The sequence below is a fragment of the Bubalus kerabau genome, chromosome 13 (genome assembly GCF_029407905.1).
Source record: "Bubalus kerabau isolate K-KA32 ecotype Philippines breed swamp buffalo chromosome 13, PCC_UOA_SB_1v2, whole genome shotgun sequence".
Classification (NCBI taxonomy): Eukaryota; Metazoa; Chordata; class Mammalia; order Artiodactyla; family Bovidae; genus Bubalus; species Bubalus kerabau.
The window spans coordinates 19,808,445-19,830,063 of record NC_073636.1 but is presented as its reverse complement, the minus strand read 5'-3'; the positions used below and the strand labels follow the sequence as shown (position 1 = coordinate 19,830,063).

Below are 21,619 nucleotides of genomic sequence, written 5' to 3'. Positions count from 1 at the left end.
TGCCCAGGGAAGGATCTTTGAGAAAGGAGAGCTGAGGATTGTTGCCTGACATGGATTTGTCCCTCTTTTCTAGCACTGTGACTTATGAAATGCTTTGTCTGGGGCAGTTGGCAATTTCTGCCTCCAGTCTGCATTCACTGCCTTCAGCCCGTACCACCCTTCACTTAGCTGGCTGATTGCTGTCTCTTCTGGCTAACAGTGTATGGATTTGGCCTCAAAAACAGCACAGACACAAATCTCCTTGGCATTCCTTTAATAAATTGTTTCCTAAATTATCAGTCGGAGTGCGGTCTAATTTTTGTTGTCATGCATGATTTGGGATACAGTCTTGCTGAATCCCATAAATCCTTTCACATCTGAATCATTACAGGAATTGGTTTCACTATTTTCAGACATAATCTCATTCAAATCTGGAATATGGGCTCCTGAGTCATCATTTCTAAATTTCTGAGCTAATCTGAGCTTTGTGATGATAATAGTTATAATTCTGGATTTAATGTAGACCCTTTCATCTTCAAAGTGCTTGGCAAACATTAATTAATGAGCCCTTCAGTCCTTAAGAAAATACCATTGTGCCATTTTAAAAATGAGATGTAGAGAAAAAAAATGAAGTTTATAGTTCATTAGCTTGAAGCAAAGTGTGGGAATTAAACCTAGAACCTGCTCCAGTTATATGTCCAGTTATGTAAGCATTTGAGGTCATACCTATACCAGAGGACTTCAGTAAAATCATAAATTCTAATTATCTTCCTCTGCAAGGTTATCTATTTTAAATGCTGTTACTTTAAAGGGCTGGGATTTCTTTGTAGGCACTGATATTCCCTCTATCTAAAGAATTAACCTATAAATCTTGAGTACTGCCTAGGTAGTAGTAACCTCATATTTTAAAGAAATTTATCCTGGTGCTCATGCCAGTATAAGAGTACAGCTGCCCAGTCACAGTTATGTCAGTACAGGAATGTCCAGCTGCAGCCCCTTCTTGATCCTTTGGACTCAGACCATTTTCACAATAAGAAATGGAGACTATCTGCATGCCTGATCAAACTCTACCCAAAGTCCCTTTATTGCTTAAGCCTACATTTCATATCCCCTGCCTTCAAATTACTCACCCTAATAATTTGGAGGGCTTCCCGGGTAGCTCAGCTGGTAAAGAATAGCAGGTAGCTCAGCTGCCTACAATGCAGGAGACCCTGGTTCAACTCCTGGGTTGGGAATTTCCCCTGGAGAAGGGACAGGCTACCCATGCCAGTATCCTTGGGCTTCTCTGGTGGCTCAGACAGTAAAGAATCCTCCTGCAATGCAGGAGACCTGAATTTGACCCCTGGGTTGAGAAGATGCCCTGGAGGAGGACATGGCAGCCCACCCCAGTATTCTTACCTGGAGAATCCCCACTGACAGAAGAGCCTGGCAGGCCACAGTCCATGGGGTTGCAGAGTCGGATACAACTGAGCGACTAAGCACACAATGATCTGGAATGTCTGTCATTTTTGCTGCCTCTTTTATGAATGAACCTAGCAATCACAGGTGAAAAGCTAATATTGCTTCAGCCCTGGTGCAAAATTTCACAAATAATACTGCTTAATTATCAGCAAAGAATATTTGCTAACCCGTTCAATCATGACTGTATGTTATAACAAGGAATAAAATCAGGTAATCTCTTTGTTTATTTTCCTAAATATGGCAACAACTGTGCCCCACATTACTGAGAATAAAGCATGTGGAACAGAGGCTTCCCTGATTGCTGTGAGCACAGCAAGCACTTGTCTGAATTTGGCTCTGGATGTACTCGGTGGCTTCCTTCCTGCCAGCAGTAAATTTCGATGCTTGCAACCAATAACCTTGAATGACATCATTGCAGTAAAGGCAGCCCACTCTGTGCTGTGCAGTCAGACCCGGGTCTTAAAGAAGCCACCTTCACCAGGAGCATTTATCTCGCTATTTTAAAGTGCTTGGTAAACATTAGAGCACTTTCTGAATGGTTTGGAAAGCATGATAACAAAGATTAAGAACAAAGTTGTTAAGATGAGAAAGCTAACTCAGGAAATCTCCTACTGAAGCCAGAATAATTGGCAGCCAATCAGATGTATGCCTGGTGCCTGCTCATGTACATGTTTGACCAATATTTATCAAAAATTTATTATACTATTATATTAGACAGTACAGACTTAAACCTTGCCCTCCTAGAGTTTACAGCCTGGTGAGAATATGAGATAGCCAAGTAGCCAAGCCATTATAAACACTGCAAAAGCCCCATTGAAATAAAGAAGATTCTGGTGACACTTAGGAGAGTCATCTGTTTTTGGTTTGGTGCATCAGGGGCAGCATAGGGCAGTAAAACTTCTAAACTGAAATCTGAAAAGCAGGTTGGGTTCAGCTACATGGGGTCAGAGTGTTGCAAGCCAAGGCAACGGTGTGCATGAAAGCCTGGAAGCAAGAATGTGGAGTGCTTGGGAGGACAAGATTTTTATTCTCACAGGAAAGGGTAGGAAAAGGGAAAGGATATATGGCTATGGATATATTAGAACCAGGTTTTGCTAATTTTGTAAACCATGTTAAGGACTTGGGACCTTTTCCCCAAGAGCACCGAAGAAAACATTGAAGGATTTAAGCCACGACATATCATAATTGGTTTCATAGTTTAAAAAATATCACTTGTGGAGTGGAGTGGGAAAATGATTGATGGCAGAGGCTGCTGTCGTAATTCAGACACATCATGATGGTGGCCTAGATAAGAAATAAGCACTGGGAATGAAGAAGAGAGAGTGAATTTACAGAATATACAAGAGTTAGGAATTCTAGATTGCTGAATATGGCAGTCAGGGAAGGCTGAGGGTTCAAAGCTGGTGCCCAGTTTCTGATGGGTTTGATATTGGTGCCATTTGTTGATATCAGGAGCACAAGGGAGAAGAGATAGGACTAGGGGATGAGGAATATAAATTTCATTTTGTACTGTGGTCTAAATTCTATTGGTGATGATGGGTAGACAGCAGCCATGTTGGTCTGAACTCTAGGAGAGAGATATAGACTGGGGGTACAGGTTTGGGAATCATTGCCACGTAAATGGTAGATGAACCAGAGGACTTGCCCAGGGAGAGGATATTGAGGGAGGAGAGAGAGAGCCTTTGATAAGAGCCTGGAACACCATCGTCCAAGGGACAAAGAATCCTGATGAAAGAGCAAGCAGCATCCAGAGAAGAAGAAAACCAAGAGAAAAAGATATCACAGAAACCAAGGCACCTGTGTTTCATTGGAGAAAAAGGAAGAGAAAGTGGGTAAACAAGGAACTGAAATTTATGAACTGTATTGAAGAACAAAGTTGTTGGTGTCTTTGGTGAGGACATTCCATGTCCATTAAATGGTTATGAAAGAAATAATGTTTCTGTGAGCTAAAGAGTGAATGGGAAGGGAGAAAATATAGACCATCTGTGTAGACCACCTTGAAGAAACTGGAAAGAGGAGTAGAGGAATAGGGCAATGGATGAAAAGTGAGGAGGGTAGATAGATGGCAATTCTACAGTGTGAAAGCGCATCTAACTGCTTTGAGAAAGGAGCCAGGAGGAAGTGAGAACAGAGGTGCAGAACGATGAGCACGGAGCTCGCGGAGCAGCGGGACTAGCAGCCCCGGTATCGGTTGTTTTGAAGCTGGGTCTTCGTTGCTGAGTACAGTCTTTCTCTAGTTACGGTGAGCAGGGGCCACTCTTTGCTGTGGTGCCTGGGCATTTTCATTGCGGTGGCTTCTCCTTTTGTGGAGCACAGGCTCTAGGCTTATGGGCTTGCAGCACATGGGCTTAGCTGCTCCATGGCATGTGGGATCTTCCCAGACCAGGGATTGAAATCGGTGTCCCCTGCGTTGGCAGGCTGATTCCTATCCTGCCAGCAGCTAAATGTGGAGGTCCTTCCCAAGTCACACAAAACATAATAAAATGCACATACTGCTCATGTTAAGTACATTTTTCACAAAGAAATAATTAAAGAATGTTTATAAATTTACTTTCAAAAATGAGTTGGCTATTGACAGCCTAATTTATAATTCAGTCTCCTTGATCAACACTCAATGTGCATAGTCAGGATTTTGGAAAATGGAGAACATCCAACTCACAAATTGTTTTCAAATGGAGTGAAATGGTCGTGAATATTAAGTTTCCAATGGTGACATCATGCTACATTTTATGTACATTCTGTTATTACATTTGATTTTAATTATTTGTATTTTGAATTCAGACTGTTTTTTTTTCTTCTGGAGATGAACATGTCTGTAGGTACTAGAATGTTCACAAGTCCCAAGCAGTTTGTTGCTTAAGGACTGAAATGGTCTAAAGAACAAGGTTCTTGAGGAGATGGAAGGTGTCAGGGTAGAAGCCAGGGAGGAACAGACTGTTCTTGAAAAGGAAACTCATCCTTTTGTACAAAAGGACAGAAGAGCAGGTGAAGAAGTAAATGGGTAAAATTCCCATCTCTAGGAAGGAGAAATTGAAATGCTGGCACCTGTGTGTGTGTACATCTTCTTGAGAAGACAGTTCAGCTGCTCAATGGTGTCCGACTCTTTGCGACCCCAGGCTTCCCTGCCCGTCACCATCTACCAGATCTTGCTCAAAATCATGTCCATCGAGTCAGTGATGCCATCCAACCATCTCATCCTCTGTTATCCCCTTCTCCTCCTGCCTCTCCTGGCATCAGGGTCTTTTCTAATGAGTCAGTTCTTCACATCAGGTGGCCAAAGTATTGGAGCTTCAGCTTCAGCATCAATCCTTCCAGTGAATATTCAGGACTGACTTCCTTCAAGATTGACTGGTTGGATCTCCTTGCAGTCCAAGTCAAGAGTCTTCTCCAACACCACAGTTCAAAACCATCAGTTCTTCGGTGCTCAGATTTCTTTATGGTCCAACTCTTACATCCATACATGACTACTGGAAAGAAGGTAGGGTGTGATATTCCTTCTAGAAGCCAACACCTTGAAAATGTTCTCTGCAACAGTATTTAGAACCTGTTGGCCCTTTCCCATGCTCTTGTATCTCCAAAAATCACCCCCCGGGGGTTGGGTATGAACAGAGGCACTGAAGTGCTGCATTTCTTCGTTCAAACTGAGAACGAAGAACTTGCCCCCTTTCCTCCTCAGAGCAACCCCTCTTTCCCTTTTCCTTCACGTTAGAGTGTCAGGGGCTGATCAGGGTTTGTTTATCCACTTTTATGACAACTGCATTTCACTCCCCTTCAAAGTCTTCTTTAAAAGAAAGAGGAGAGGAAATAAAGAAAAAGAGGAGGGAATTTCCTGGCAGGCTAGTGGTTACAACTCTGGACTTTCACTGCCAAGGGTCCAGGTTGGATCCCTGGTCAGGGAACTAAGTGTGTATATATATATACACTTATACATATATATATATATATATATATATGTATAATAACTATAGTGTGTTTCATTGTTTATTATCATATTGCTGGATATTTCCTTCTAAGATGTCAGTATTATAAAGAACACTGCAGTGATTCTCCTTGTATTTAAATATATGCAAGTATTATTGATTCTAATTATTGAGGATAAACTTTTAGTAGTGGAGTTGCTGGTTATGAGTTTGTACTTTTTAAGGATGTTGATTTGGGGGACCAGCTTGGAAAAAAATCAAAATGTCAAAGATCCAACCTTCTCAAAAATCTCTGCCTCTTTAAAAATTTGAATCACTTCTTTTCTGAAGGATATCACCACAAAATGGTATTAGACTCCAAAACTGCAAGCACTGATGCCAGATAATCCATTTCAGTAATGAGATGCCCAGTGCTGTTTTCAGCATTTGTATGAATTGAAGGTCATGGGTAGTGAGAGCGAGGTCTTCTCTCCTGAAGCATCTTATTCACCCCGGAAAGGCTGCAGTGCCTGTAGGGAAGCTGAGAGCATCGGTGGGACACTATTATTAAAATCTCCTAATTGTTTAAAAAGCCATTTGGGATAAATGGAGTAGGTTTACTTTTCTTTCATTAATGTCCCTGGGCAGACTATAGAGAAGAAAGTTACAACTTCATTGCTTTTGGCCAAAGGCCATTGCAGTGCTTCCAGATGGAGAACAAAACAGGTACAGAGTGTTCTTCAGAAAAGGTTGTAAACTTGTAGACAGAACAGAATTAGCGTACACTTCTTAGTGCGCTAACACACAGTACTTTGGTACTAGTTTTCTGAAGAGAATGTCAGATCAATATACTACCATGTCAAATGGACTATGACATCTAAAATAACTTTACATCTGGCTTTAGAAGGAGCTAGTGAGCAAAACAGAGAAAAGAAGGTACATGGAGTTCTGTGTTGGACTATCAGTAACTTAACACCTACGGAACAGGTCTAGATAACATACTGGATAAATTACACGGATAAACCTCTGGAATTATCCAAAATACATGCGACAGAAGTCTAGGGTAATAGGAGACAAGTGCCTGCCATAATTCAGTGTAAGAAATACAGTTTGGGTTAAGCTCCTTACATTGTGTAGATTTGTCTAAGCCACAGAAATGAATGCACCTTCATTTCTTATCATTTTTCTAATGTAGCAAAATTAAAATAGAGCAGTATTCACAGGGGAGAGTATCTTGAAGGTCACAACAATGTGAAGAAGCTGGCTGTGGAGTGTGTCAGCTGAATAACCCATGGAGACTGGAGGAACAGGACTGGATTTCTTCCACGGAACTGGCCTGGCAAATTCCCATGAAATTAGGTCACTAGGCAAATGTTCCAGGGCTGGCAGCATACTTATGATTCTCAATCTCCCTTCTATGTTGTTAAAAAGAAAAAGTCTTTGGCACTTAGAAATTCTGCTACGGCAGTATCTGAAATAACAGAATGGTTTGAAGGGACACTAGATGAATACTAAATACAAGGAAAATATAGAGTTTAGAGAGAATCCTGAGACTTGAGAGAGCAGCTTAGCTGCTGAGGCTAAAGGGTGAATTCAGAAGCTAATCAATCAACCAATTAACAAGCATTTACTGAGACTGTACAATACTATAGCAAATAGAGATGCTGAGAAGTGCAGGACCTGCATCGGGCATTGACTCTAGTTCATTTGGAGATTCAGGAACAGCCTAACCAGGGCTACCACATCCAAAAACATCTACCTGGCCCACTTGGGTGCACATTCAGAAGATGACTTAAAGATAGATGAAGTAATTTGTTGGACAGTGGCCAGTGTATTAAGTCATAAGGCTCATAACCTTCTCATACCTCAGATCTCAAGTTCTGTTCTTCCACACACATTTTTCTGGCACATTTACTTCAAAAAAATCTCTAAACAAATACGAGTTCTAAACACTCTCAGAAACCCAAGAATGTCGAAGTCATTTTCCCCAGCCAACAGTGTAGATGTAACAGCTTTCCTCAGGCTGTCAAATGTTTGTTTGAAAATTTAAGAGATACTTTTTAGCTTGGGTAGCTGGGCGTCACTCATTTACGAGTAATGGTGCAGCTTTCCGCGGAAGAACAAAAGCTTCCCCGGGTAACTGAGTGCCCATTCCCTGCACCGCGTCTGAAGGAACCACTCACTGGCCCCTCCAGGCTGCGGTCATTAGCATCAGTGCTTGGAAAGGTGACCTGCGTGCTTCCAACAATGGATGAAGATTGTCTTTCATAATCAAAAGAGGAAAAGGTAACGAAAGTCTACTTCCTGTTGCAGTAACAAAGGCCCAAGTGGCCTTTATCATTTGCCAGTTCCACTGATGATTTTCCAGTGGTTGGTTTTTATGTGTGGGGAAACCAATACATGTGAAGATCCTTATCACCTGCTCCAGCAGCCTGTGATCAATACGCTTAGAACATCGGTGATTACAATGCGCAATTATTTTCTTTAAAGATTCTAAACTGTCTTTTTAAAAAAATCTAAACTGTGTTTCTTTTTAATCTAGGGGAAAACTAGTGGACATTAGCAATTCTTGGTTAAAAGACTGAAAATCGTGCAGCTAGAGAATTAGTCTTGCAGTGAGTGAAATACTATAACTTGATTTTCATACTCCTAGTTTCATCACAGTGACAGCAGATTTTTACATTTCTTATGACTTTTTGATTATTTCTATCAGTTTGAAGAATTCTAAATTTCACATTGCAAACTTAATTATTTTTAGGAAGAGCTTTATGTCACAAATGACTGACTGCTTATCTATAATATGCAGAAAGACTAATCTTATTTGGAAAAAACCAAAAGGATCTGCTAAATTATGGATAAAGCATGAATTGTTTTATGCCTAATTATAAAAATAATGAGTAAAATATCAAAGAAATTTGTTTGGGGAAGTCTAGTTAAAAAAATTTAAAAAGCCACTGATTTCCCTAATAGGACTTTGGAAGTAATTGTATTCTTAATTTCATGGGAAAATCATTTCATTATTATTAATATGTTTAATTCCCAAAAGTTAGTTGTGATATTTTTAGTGTAAGCTTGTTTAGAAAATACAGGCAGAGTGATATAATTCATATGTGAACTTTACTGTTTCCCCAAGAAAGCAAAAATAAACAGTAACACTAATTTCAGATAAGAATAAGGATATCTAGATTCTTTGTGCACTACTGCTGAGCAATCTTTGGCAAATTAATTTTCTGGAAATTGATTTCCACATCTATTAAATAAAGAAGCCAGAAGCAGATCACTCCTGACAATAATCCTGAGATATATTCTGAAAAATGGTGTTCCCTGGGCAGATGAATTTGGAAATCATTTTACATTGTGTCCCATGTAGGATGTTCACAATCCTGTGGTAAAGGAACTTTCTTATTTTTGTTTTTGCCAAAATTCCCCCAAATGCTTTGGCCACAGACTTCTTCTTCTGTTTTCTTTGCATAACAATTAGCATACTTGGAAGCACTTTGAGAAACCCTGCCCAGATCATCTACAGGGTGCGCTCCAGATCCCACATGGTGCTATCTAATGTAATTCAAGTCAAGACAATGAAAAGCTGAGCCTCACTCTTCTTTCAAGAGCAAAAATTGGAATCTGTGTGTGTTAAACTCCTATTGTTCTTTCCGACGATATCTTACTAGTCCCACTTTTTTAGTTTCCATGAGCACCAAAAGTTATACATTTTATAAATGCCCTGGATCACAGTTTTCTATGCCACTGAGACTTCTGAGACGCTGGCAAGTTGCCTTCGGTAGGTTAGTGAAAGTGAAGTCGCTCAGTCGTGTCTGACTCTTTGCGACCCTGTGGACTGCAGCCCACCAGGCTCCTCCGTCCATGGATTCTCCAGGCAAGAGTACTGGAGTCGGTTGCCATCAGTAGGTTAAGCCTTACTCAATTAAGAAAGAAAGTTTAAAAACCACAAAAAGGACAAATGGCTATGGTCTTGGACATCCAAACCAAATTGTCCTTCCCAAATCATGGTAGCAAATTGTTGGTTGCATTTACTCAGTGAACACTTAGTGAAGATATGTTACATCACAACATTATGACAGATTCTCTCAAGTAGTGAAGAAGAAATGCTCCCATATATTAAAGGAGAATTTTTGTGTGGCAGGAGATAATATTAGTTATATAAAATAGCAAAACCCCCAATCACTACTGTTTATTAAGTCTATATCATGTTGCATGTGCTCAGTCGCTCGATTGTATCCAACTCTCTGAGACCCCGTGGACTGTAGTCCGTCAGGCTCCTCTGTCCATGGGATTTTCCAGGCAAGAATACTGGAGTGGGTTGACATTTCCTTCTTCAGGGGATCCTCCTGACCCAGGAATCAAATCCACACCTCTCTTGTCTACTGCACTGGCAGATGCAGTCTTTACCACTGCGTCACCTGGGAAGCCCCTGTATTTTGTGGGGAGGTATACTATGTATACATTGTCATTTATCTTTTTTAAAAACTCTGAAAGCATAGATTCTATTATTATTCTCTTTTCACAATAAGGAAACTAAGAGAGAATGATCTGTTCAAGGACACAGAACTGCCAAATGACAGAGGGTTCAGACACGGTTTACATAAGTCTAGCCTCCCCTGACCTTTCAAATCAGGCTTAAATGTGAATGTAGTCAGAAAAGAAGGGATTAATGAGCTGGAGAAATGATGCTGGGAGAAGAGGATTAATTGATAGAACTGAGTTTCATAGGTAGGATCATATCAAGTTTGCCAAGAGGCTGAGTGAGTTGACCTTGGCCAAAAAAAAAAAAAAATTGGGTATCTCTGATACAGGAATAAAAAAGATACAGATGAAAGAGGAGACAGATCAGAAGTGTCAGGAGAAAAAAGCCTTCTAGACTCATTCCTTTCTCACATAAAGACCTGGGGAGGATACCTAATGTTCACTCCTGCCCAGACCCACATGTTTGAACTTGACCCGCCCTTGTTACTCAGTGTGAGCCTGGACCCAGATGGACACAAGCTTTGCCATGAACTATTAAATCTTCCTTATCAGATGAAGTAACAGTATCCATCTCAGAAAGTCAGAGACCCCAGTCATGCCCCCTTTTAATTTTTTAAACTGAAAAAGTAGACATAAAATATATTCCAGAATCCCAAATAACTGAAAACCATTCTCCCTGGCTTCTTGGGTACCTATGGGGGCAGAGTTCCCTCATCTTATTGTCAAGAAACCTGTTAAATGCAAAATAACCCATTTTCTCTTACAAGATCTCAATTGGTGTTGGAAACTTACATCTTCTAGTTCAATACATTAAATACTCCAATGTAAGGATTTATCTCGTCCTGAAAGGAAATCTTCAATCTTGGTTCCTAACACTTCTTTTTGGGTTGTTCTGGGCACAGATTCCTAACAAAGTGTCAGAGCTGGTGAGTGGTGGCTTGGTGCCATTGATCATCACTGTGTGTCTTCTCTGTGTAAACTTTGAGGACTCAAAAGGATTGAGAAAAGAGGCCCCTCTAACCTTTCATCCCTCTTCCACTTGTAACCTTTGAACTTCATGGGACTTAAGCAAATTAAAGTACTAGATTCCACCATGACTTAAAGTAATGAAAACCTTTCTCCAAGACTTGAGATGAGCTGCAGAAAACAAAGACTGTATGTGAATTTTTTAGGTCCATAATGGTCTGTTAATGGGTGTTTAGAGGGGCGCCAAGATCATGTTAACCAGGCCCCATCCTAAGGTAAGTGTTGGTTTGGAACTCAAGTGCTCTGACTTCTAGCCTCAGCCCTGCTGCTCATTCACAGTGTGGCCTTGGAGCCCTTGGAGGAGTTGGGTTAAACTGTCTCTTTTAAAGATCCTTCCAGGGCTTCCTTGGTGGCTCAGTGGTAAAGAATCTGTCTGCCAATGCAGGAGACATGGGTTCAATCCCTGATCCGGGAAGATCCCACATGCCTCGGAGAAACTAAGCCCTGGTGCCACAACGACTGAGCCTGTGCTCTAGAGCCCAGGAGCTGCAACTATGGAAGCCCTCGCACCCTAGAGCCCTTTCTCCACTACAAGAGAAGCCACCACAATGAGAAGCCTGTCCGCCACAGTGAAGAGTAGCCCCTACTCCCGGCAACTAGAGAAAATCCCAGACAGCAACCAAGACCCAGCACAGCCAGAAATAAATAAACAGATGCATTATTTAAAAAAAAAAAAAAAAGATACTTCAAATGTTCTGGGTTTAAGTGGACAGAATGAAACACCAGCATTAAGGGAAAACTCAGGTTTGGGTGTGTGTATTTCAGAATGCAATGCATACATCTTTATAGGCCAAAGACAGTTTTTCCTCTGGACTCTCAGTGATTAGAGTGTACATGCAAAAACAGACTAATTCATGGGAATTACATTAGTCAATTATATGATTGTATGAAAAGTTCATGCAGTGCGCATGGCAGGTTTCTCAACCCTGTTCTATAAAGAGACAAATATCCATAGAATCTAGTCCCCTTGGTGAGAGTTAGCAATTACCCTCAGGTGTTTGCAAGTCAGAAATTCTATACCTCTGATGTCTGGCAGTCCCAGACCCTGTCCACTCCTGACCAGAGGATGCTGTACCCTTTTACTTTATAGTAGGAAGAAGTAAATATGGCTTCCCAACTCAGGGAAAGGCTGACACTCAAGAAGTCTAATAAATATACTTAACACTTATAATATTATGGAATTAACAATTTACCAAATTAAAAGAAGGGCTTCTGGTGCCTTTGTTGTGTGTGGTTTTTAATAATAATGCAATATTTGGGTACAACTTTTCTTTTTTGCACATTGCCTCCATCCTGAGTACAAAAACATTTGGAAAACTGCTGGCTTGAATTCAGAGGTGAAATATGCAACTTTGGAAGAAAAAAGCTAACTGATGAACTTAAAGCTTGGGTCCGCTGTTTAGTCTTGTTCGAGCCATACTACAATAACATCAAAATGAGAAAATCTAAGATATCTCATTCTGTCTCTCAGCTGCCGTTTTCCATTTGATTTCCACCAAGAGTTCTAAATGTTTTGTTTTCTCTCCATGAGGAAAATTCTTATTTTTTTTCCCAGACAAACTTTATGTTGTATGATAGGAAAGTTCAAAATAAATTAGATTCTAAACTACACAAGAAAAGGAATATATGTTGGCATCTCCTGACCTGATGGGGTCCCTGGTGCTGGTAGGTGTTTTCTAAATATTTATTGAATGAAGTTACCAATTAATGAAGTACTGGGAAAATAAAAAATCTAGTGTCTCAACAACACGTGAGTATATGGAGCTTGCAAATATCTTCGTGGTGGATTTTGATCCTTTGTAAAAATGCTGTGAGTTAGATTGGTTGGTTCCATTCAGAGACTGGTTCCATAGCATAATTCTACTGGATAATTATAAATTCCATCAAAAGTCAAGACCATTCTCTCTAACAATTCAGACTGGTCCTACAGATCTGAAGTTCTGTGAATTCTTAGTATGGTAAATTCTCATCAAATGCCAGCAAAACCATGTCTGGAAAAAAATATTCTCTAAGTTCACTGAAAATGAGAACAGCATTGTTTCCCCTTTGATTCTTTTTAGAGTACTTTGTATAGAGCACCCTCCTCCTCTTAAAGGTCATTGCTAAGGAAGTTGGAGTTTAGATTTTTCTCTCAGTATCTTTCAGTAAGCTCTCCCAAGTGAAAAATATTACTGTGGCCACATCTATTTTGTAATAAATTAATATGGGATCAAAGGAGGAAAGCTACCTCTTTTCCCCTCAACTACGCCCAGTCATAACTTTTGCAGTCTAAGGTTCAATTACTAGGAGTTCTGCCAGCATCTTGCTATTTCTTCTAGGGCCAGATGGAGGAGCGACAAAGGTGACCTATTTATATGCTACTACTGCCTTTGCTCCTTTCCTCTCTTGTTCCCATGTACCCGAGCAGTCGTCATCTGTATCTTAATTCCTCTTGTTGAGTCCAAGTTAGTGAAGAATTGCCAGGTGAATGATGAACTCTTGCATTTTCGGCCTTGAGGATCCTCAGCTTCACTGGGGCAGAAGATGATGTAGAGGCTTCCTGTGAAGTGAATGAACAGGTTTCATATAAACCGATAACCAAATTTATCTTCTAGAAAGAGTTCAATCATACAAATGAGATTAACATTTACTTTTCCCCCTCTGAAGAATAATAACACTGGGATATAAGAAGCTTGTATAAATGTGTATATAATAATACATTCATTTATCGGGAAAATGTTTACTAAGCACTTATCATGTTCCTTATGTGGTTCTAGTTTCTGGGGAGACAGTAGTGAATAATTCCAAAAAAAAAGCCCCTGTTCTCAAAAGAGAGACATTAAAAAAACAAATTAAGAGTTTAAAGTAATTTCAGGTGGTTCTATGAAGAAAAGAAAAGCAGGGGAAAGCAGAGGGTACAAAGGTGCATTTGTCTGAGTGGTAACATCCATGTGCAGACCTGAATGACATTCAGAGAAATGTCAGGCATAAAAGACCAGTGGAGGCGTAGGATTAGAAGGTGCTGAAAAGCAAGGGAGGAGGTGGGTGTGGAGCTGGGAGCTGAAAAGGACAGGGCCCCAGTGAAGCCAAGTTGAAGTCTGAACTTCATCCTAAATGTAATAGCAAGACTTTAATGGTGAGTGATGCAATCTGATTTTTCTTTTTTTTTACTTCAAAAGATCACTTTGGCTATTTCATGGGGAAAAGGAGGAAGCTGGGAGCTGACTAGGAGGCTTTTTCGGCAGCCTAGGAAAGCGAGAAATGATGGTGACAATATCGAAGCACCGACGACTAATGCCATTAGAAATCTTCCTAAAAAAAAAGAAAGAAATCTTCCTGTGGGTTTGTTTGGCGTGGGTATTTTTCCACGAGCTCTGTCTCAGAGTCATACCTTCTCCATCTCAGAAATAAGAATTCTGAACAAAAGCATTCTGCAACGTATCTCCTACAGTTGGATGTCAAACTCATTTTCCCTTCTCACTAAGCCCAGTTAGGGAAGCTGAAGCTCCAATATTTTGGCCACCTGATGCAAACAGCTGACTCACTGGAAAAGACCCTGATGGTGGGAAAGATTGAGGGCAGAAGGAAAAGGGGGTGACAGAGAATGAGATAGTTGGATGGCATCATCAACTCAATGAACATGAGTTTGAGCAAACCCTGGGATATAGTGAAGGACAGGGGAACCTGGCATGCTGCAGTCCATGGGGTCACAGAGTCGGACACGACTTGGCGACTGAACAAAACAACAGCAAGCCTAGTTAAATTGGAAGGATATTTATGGAAGCTCCCAAAATGAAGAAAAAGAGGCAAATGATGTGAGACAAATGAAGACACATGATACCAAGGGGGATGGTTGTCCTAGCAAAGAAAGCTAACTGCGGGCAAGGAGGAAAACACTGATGTGGTAATTTGGACATACCAGCCAATCCTCAGCACTTCGAGTAGAGATGGAGATGTTTGAGCACAAAAAACACACACAAAATAAAATACTCTGCACACAAAATAAAATACTCTGTTGAACTGGATACTGATTTATTACATTCTGACACCCCAAATCTAAAAAGTATGGCCAAAGAAAAGGATTTTTGTAGGATTTCTGTGCATGTTTGGCAGTGCAGGAAATATATCTTGAATATTCAAATGTTGGACTTGCCAGGAAATGTTCTTGGCTTTAAGTAGACAAAGGAACAGTTTTGTTTAATTTGAGACCTTTGAAGGTAATTGGGGATAGAGAGACATATGATCTACAGAGTGCTCTTCTTTAAAGGCAGAGTTCAGTCCCCATGCTCCCTGGTGGCTCAGATGGTAGAGAATCTGCCTGCGATGCAAGACACCCAGGTTTGATCCCTGGGTCAGAAAAAATCCCCTGGAGAAGGAAATGGAAACCCACTGCAGTATTCTTGCTTGGACGGAGGAGCCTGGCAGGCTACAGTGCATGGGGTTGCAAAGTGTCGGACACCACTGAGCAACTAACACCCAGCCCATCAGATACACTCTCATTGGCATTTCGTCTCCTTTCTCTAAGTAGGAAAACGGAACACAGAGAGGCAAGAAGTATTGCTCTCAATTCCATGAAGACCAGATCAAGCCTAGAACTACATCCACCTCCTCATCCACTTCTCAGGTTTCTCTAGTCTGGTCACTTAACAAGGGTCTGTAAGTCACTGCATCTTGTCTTTTCTTTCATGTTGTTTCACTTAGCAGAGGAATGAGTTTCCCTGCCAGGGAAAGTGGAACAAAAGGAAAAAACGCTTATTTGCCAAAAGAAAAAGAAGTTGTAAAGCAGCATATATGTCACATATGCACATGCACGCACACACATCATTCGTCCTTTAGAAGCAGTATGTTATCATATTCTTTCTATTTCTAGTCATGTGAAGATTTACTGTTTGTGAAGTCAAATAATTTAAGAAGTAGAAAATGAAACCCAAGGGAAAAAAGATCAAAAACAATTGAAGAGCTTAATTTTGAAGGAGAGAAGCCATAACAATTTACCACCGTAACAACTTACATAGAGGTTGCTGACCAGTACGTAACAATGTTGTATGATTGAATGTCTTCTCATCTTTGCTGCAAGGATGTTGACCTAGCTTCACAAGGAACACAAGAATGAATCAAGGGACTTCCCTGGTGGTCCAGTGGTTAAGACTTTACCTTCCAATGCAGGGGGTGTGGGTTCGATCACTGGTCAGCAAGCTAAGACCCCACATGCCTTGTGGCCAAAAAAGAAAACAGAAACAATTTTGCAACAAATTCAGTAAAGACTTTAAAAATGGTCCACATTAAAAAAAAAATCTTTTAAAAAGAAAGAGTGAATCAAAACTTCATGATGAGAATTTCTGGCTAGTTATAACTAAAACTTCTGAGGAATAAAACAACTGTTGACACTAATTAGAGCCTTAAAAGGTAAACTCTATTCCTCTGAGGTCCATTTCAGGCTCTTCTGTCTCCCAGTCCCTTATTTCTTTCTATCCCTGGATATACTATCCCATGTACTCATCCCTTTTCTTCCGTTTTCAAGCCCTAACTTATTTCAATGCCGTAGTTCAAATACCGCTGTTGATTTTCACCTTTTATAAACCTCTCCCATAAAGCAGACTTTTGGAATTTACAGATACTATACCATTTGTACTTTCAACTCTTGCAAGAGACTCCAATTCTTCTTATTAATACTTCCATTGGGCATTGGAATCATGACATATAGGAATAAATCACTGACCAGTGTGGGAAAGTAATCTGTTGCTGAGCATCTTCAATGAAATTTGAATTTCACTGAATTCATCTTTAATGAAATTCTGTTGTTCTTTGCCTGTCTTTGTCATGCAGAAACTTCAGAACATGAAATTTGGAATCTTCAAGTGTCTCAGCTTTTATCTCTGGCAAATCCCAATGATCTACTGTACTTAAAGTCTGTATCATAGAATGTAACTGGAGGTCCTGAGAGGGGCTAATTTGAATACACTCACCCTAGGAATTCTACAATATCACAGCACACCTTTTTTTCCTTCCATTTACATATAAAATCATTTTGGCCAGTGAAAAATGAGTTTAAACTTTATTTTCACAGTTTTTCCACAGTTCCTGGTAAAGTTGTACGAAAAATCTGGGGGGAAAAGTGTTGTTCAGTATGCAGTGTTTGAGTACAGTAATTCGATAAAAACTACATTGACGGGTAAGACGGATAGCTGGTGAGAAGTTGCTGTGTAGCACTGGGAGCCCAGTCTGGTGCTCTGTGATGACCTGGAGGGATGGGATGGGGAGGAGGGAGGAAAGGCTAGGCAGGGAAGGGATGCATGTATAATTATCGCTGATTTGCATTCTTGTAGGGTTTCCTTGGTGGCTCTGATGGTAAAGAATCTGCCTGCAATGCAGGAGACCTGGGTTCGATCCCTGGGTTGGGAAGATCCCCTGGAGAAGGGAATGGCAACCCACTCTAGTATTCTTTTTGTATGACATACATTGTTGTATGGCAGAAATACTTTGTTGAATGGCAGAAATCTGCACATTGTAAAAAAAAATTTTTTTAATTTAAAAAATAGAGGAAAAAAACCCACATTGAACTTGCCCTTGTACTACAGTATGATGAAGAGTCCGAGCTCTGATCCCAGAGACAGCCAGTTGGAATGGATTCCACTTTAAGTCATGGAGAAATAGCAGGGAGGAAGTGGTGTTAGTGCAGGAAAATTGAGATCGTGCCATAGGAATTTCCTTGGTCCAGCTCTATGAATGCTTAGCCTAAATCCTTTAGAAATGATCTCTAATATATTAAAAGTATTGTTCAGAGGCCAATCAAGCTGTTGGAATTGTTGGTAAGAGATATGATGAGTAGTGGGAGATGGCAATCTTAGAATTTTGAGAAAAGTGACCAATTTTACAAAAGTACTGAATTGCCTAAAAGACAAAGTAAGAATAGTAAAGGTAAATAATGATAATATTCATCCTTGATCGGGTGAGTTCTCTTTACAGATCGACACTATGTACCTTATCTCATCTAATTCTGAGAACTCCTGTTTGAGGTAGGTATCATTAAGTTATTTTATAGAGCAGGAAATTGAGGCATAGAGAATTGAAGCAACTTACCAAGAATCACACAGGGCATAATTGACAGTGTCAGAATTCAAGCCTATACTTACATGATTTCAGAGCTCCTGTTCATGATCCCTATGTTCTACACAATGGTATAAGGCAGAGGAATGTTCTTGTATCAAAGAACAAGTCCATGTAAATCTCGCTCATAAATGGAGGCTTAAAACTGGCCACCTGATGGTCAGGTGAGGTGGGGTTGAGTGGGAAACTGATGGGGTTGAGATATAAGAATCTGGAGGGATGACCTCAGTTAGGATGGCCCAACCTTGGATTCCTCAGTAAGAGATGGCCTGTAATCCAAAGATTCCTCTGATGTTTTCCTCTAATTGTTTAACATGTGGCCTCCATCACTTTCAAGATGAGAACACAGTCTCTAATAATATTTATTGAAGAATACTTAACATTTAATTGATAGATGAGAGGTTTCATTATGGCTCCATGGAAATGAAAGTCAGAGGATTGACCACAATTCCATTTAAAAGGCTTTTCAGATCCCAAAGAACTTGAGTTTTAGTTATGTCCTCATTTGCAAAAGACATATTTAGATATTCAGGAAGAGACTCCTAAAAAAGATTTCCTGGACAACAAATGTTTTTCTCTTGGATAGCTATTCCCTTCACCTTTGCTTTCAATTCTAAACTTTTAGAGCAAACAAGACATAATCAACTCATGGTCCAAACCTGCAAGCCATGCATATGCAGATTTATGTAAATATAAATGCAAATCAGGCACAGCCACTGGGCTACTGGGAGGTTGCAAATGGAACCCTTGGTACAGTGGAGGTCAAATATGCCTAGCTTTGAGCTCAATTCTCCATGCAGATTTTTATAGGACAATGGCAGCCTCTAAACACAGCAGTCTTTAAATGCTGTGATAATTCTATGCTTGAGTAGCTTTCAGTCATAATTAGGAAAAGGTGACCTGGTTCAGAGAAAAATGAGCAGAATGAAGCTGAGTTCTTATATTCCAGTTTACTTACATTGGATACTTATCATCTCCCTGTTTCTGCTTTCCTAATTTTTTTCAAGTGCCCACGAAAAGACCTCAAATAGCATGAAAAATGACTTAAAAAATTTTTTTCAGCTGGCTTTGATTTGTGTACTGGATTTCCACAACTTACCTAAAAGACAGGATAGAGAATAATTCAAAGCCACTGTCCTTGGAATGACCTCCATGCCAAGGAGTCACTTTCCCTGAGACGCTACACTGCCACCACCAGTTAAATTATTCAAGGTTGTAACAGTGAATCTGCAATGACTGTTATCACTGCTATTCCTAAGACCTATGGAATTTTAATTCCAGGGTAATCAGTGAAAAAGGCCATGAGGCTTTGGAATGTCCTTGTGGGAGCTTGCTGGATCTCTTGCATATAGTAGACTAGGCTCTTTCCTGTCCCTCAATCCCAGGGCAGAGAAGAGGGTCTATGGCACATATGAGGGTGAACATACCAAGTCAGTGTTAGACTTAGAGAAATGAGCCCAAGTGGTCTCTACCATCCATGTGTGTGCATCGGCTACTGAGTTCCCAACCAGCGGTCTTGTCTGCTTTTGCTGCAGGGTTCAATTAATTAAGATTCACCCATACTTCTTGCCCAGAAACAACATCCATGCAGGAAAACCTTAACAATTCCCAGTTCACCACCACCCAGCACTGCCTCCTGGTCTCTCCAAACACTCTGGCTTATAGCCTGAAGCTGAGAATATTCCTGTTCTCTGAATGCATTTCCAGGAAGGTGGCCAACAGCAGATACCAGGTCATCAAACACATTCACAGCTGAATGACTAAGGAAAAGACATGATAGTTTTAATTAATTCTTTGCAATTGAGCCCTGTGTTCTTTGGACAAGATTATTAATTCTGTGTTCCTCTGATTCCACTTCCACAAAACCAAGATCAAAATGCCAATTTTCTTCAATGAAATGGTCTGGAAAATAAGAAAGATAAAAATCTGAAAGCATTTACAAATATCTCTTGTTGAGTTGAGAAAAGGAAATAAGTGACTTTAAAATTAGCCAGATTCCATGAGGAGTATAAAAACTTTATCAGGATAAGAATTGTGGTCTAGTATTGACAAAAAAAGTGAAAACAAGATTAAAAAAGGTGGGGGTGGGGGATCTAAAAAGTCAGAGATGGAGTTTTCTCTTTTGGGTACAGAGAGCCGAGGACTTAGGGCATAGGGATGAGTGTGGGAGCTTTTTTTTTTAATAGACAAGAAAAAGCAGGCAAATTATGCAGTGGATCAGGGGAATGGATCACAACCCAGCTTTCAGTTTGCCAGATAAGTACTTTCATTTAGAGTGTAAATAATTCTCACCTGTGGTTAGGTATAAACCATGTAAGCAGTACCAATATTTGAAAGAGAAAATTGTTCTCACTTCTAATTAAAAGGTATTATATTCTCAGTCAGCCGTGTTGTCCAAGAATCCATTAATCAAAGAAGCCATTACATCTCTACTTACATTAATTCCATTATTGTATCACGTGAGTTATGTTCAAACATTTATTGCCCAATAATTTTCAGAGAAAAATGTAATAACTTGGGTGGAGATATCATTAATGTGAAGAGATTTTTTGGCACAGGAGTTAATGAAGTGCATGAACTAACCCTCCAACCCCAATTATAATGAACTTTTCCAAATTCTGAGGCTAATGGGAAAGCTCCAAAAGCAGTAAATGAGATTGTAGGATTCGGGCGGCACTCTATGAATGTCAATTTAGTCCTAGACTTTTGCAAGGATAATAGCAGGTAAACAAAATCAGGGATCTTTCTCATCTTCCAGAACAACATTGGAGGCTATTTCTTACTTGCCTGATAATTTAAAAAAAAAAAAACAATTTCCATTACAGAAACCTTTATATATATATATATATATATATATATATATATATATATATATATGAAATTACTTTCTGAAACAGGCAATAGATTATTCCTTTTTAAAATCTCAGAGGTAGAACAAAATATCATTATAAAAACCATTCTAACAAAACTTTACAGGTTATTATAAGAGGATTTATCATGTGTGTTGCCTTTATCACTGGGCTTGTCAAACTGCAGAATTATGAGATAATTGGTGATGGTAGCCATGTGATATTTCCTGTAGGGAGTCTGAGCAATTGTAAGGAGAGATGGTATTACCTAGATATAATACGTGGGGCCAGACTCTTGAAATGTCATGTGTTTATGTATATCTGAGGCAGAAGAGGGAGATTAAAAATGAGAAAATATGCATTTGGGCTCCATCAGTCACAGCATCTCAATGTCTTCTGTGACCTCAAGAATTACCTAGACCAGGCCATTCTCCCAGGCAGAGATGAGGTGAAATGTGAAGCTGAGGTACCTCGTCCCCCCAGGTCCTCAGGGAGTGGTTTTCATTTTTTAGCAACAGTAAGTCAACAGACCACATTTTAAGTAAAATAATGTATGACATATGACATACGAAACATATAAAACAGAAGTGTTGGATTGAAGTCAGAGGGGGTAAAGGACAGCCTTCCCCCCACTACCAGGCTGTGCTCCCCAGCCTCATGCAGTTTTCCTATAAAAAATTATCAGACCCTTAGATCTCGGGGGAACTGTGTGACTTAGGGCTGTCCTAGTTGCAAAAGAAAGAACTCCACCTGGATAAGGATGAGATCAAGCAAAGCAATGATGATGATGATGATGATGATGAAGACCTCATAGACCCAGAGAAGAAGGCACTC

General features: G+C 40.0%; 1 long non-coding RNA gene across 1 annotated transcript in view; it reads right to left on the bottom strand.

Annotated features, from left to right (window-relative positions):
* Positions 1-21,619, bottom strand: part of LOC129626215 (uncharacterized) — a 124,749-nt gene that overhangs the window by 64,589 nt on the left and 38,541 nt on the right. The window contains exon 2 of the long non-coding RNA XR_008701833.1: positions 13,250-13,389. This is a non-coding gene — a long non-coding RNA (uncharacterized LOC129626215). The remainder of the gene's footprint in view (positions 1-13,249; positions 13,390-21,619) is intronic.